General features: G+C 43.1%; 1 pseudogene across 1 annotated transcript in view; it reads right to left on the bottom strand.

The window, feature by feature from the left end:
- Positions 1–334, bottom strand: part of LOC119592658 — a 15,522-nt pseudogene that overhangs the window by 7,611 nt on the left and 7,577 nt on the right. Inside the window, exon 3 of the transcript XR_005230449.1 lies at positions 187–312. The product of XR_005230449.1 is annotated as a glutathione peroxidase-like (transcript). The remainder of the gene's footprint in view (positions 1–186; positions 313–334) is intronic.

The raw sequence follows: 334 nt of genomic DNA, 5'->3' as shown, positions 1-334 counted from the left end.
AAGAAGTTTCTACTACTTAAAGCAATGAGATTATTTGAACCAGTTAAGACCAGTTACAGCGAAGGTTATGGTTTCTCTTGTGTTTCGTGATGGTTGCATACTCTGTCTCCGTGTTATCATCTTGCAAAAGTCTTTCCGTCATCAACAGACTACCTAGTCTTTTTTCTAATAACAAATGCTTCTCACCTTCCCGAACTGGTTGCATGGGACGCCAATGACTTGGAAATCACTGAAGGAATTGTGGAGCACATTCATGTCGTGGTACTGATTGGTGTAACCTCAGTACGTAGCGACGTTGACGATCAGCACAACCTGCGGATGAGAAAAGCGGCGT

This window comes from Penaeus monodon, chromosome 30 (assembly GCF_015228065.2).
Source record: "Penaeus monodon isolate SGIC_2016 chromosome 30, NSTDA_Pmon_1, whole genome shotgun sequence".
In the NCBI taxonomy this organism is placed as follows: Eukaryota; Metazoa; Arthropoda; class Malacostraca; order Decapoda; family Penaeidae; genus Penaeus; species Penaeus monodon.
This window is presented reverse-complemented; position numbering and strand designations above follow the sequence as displayed.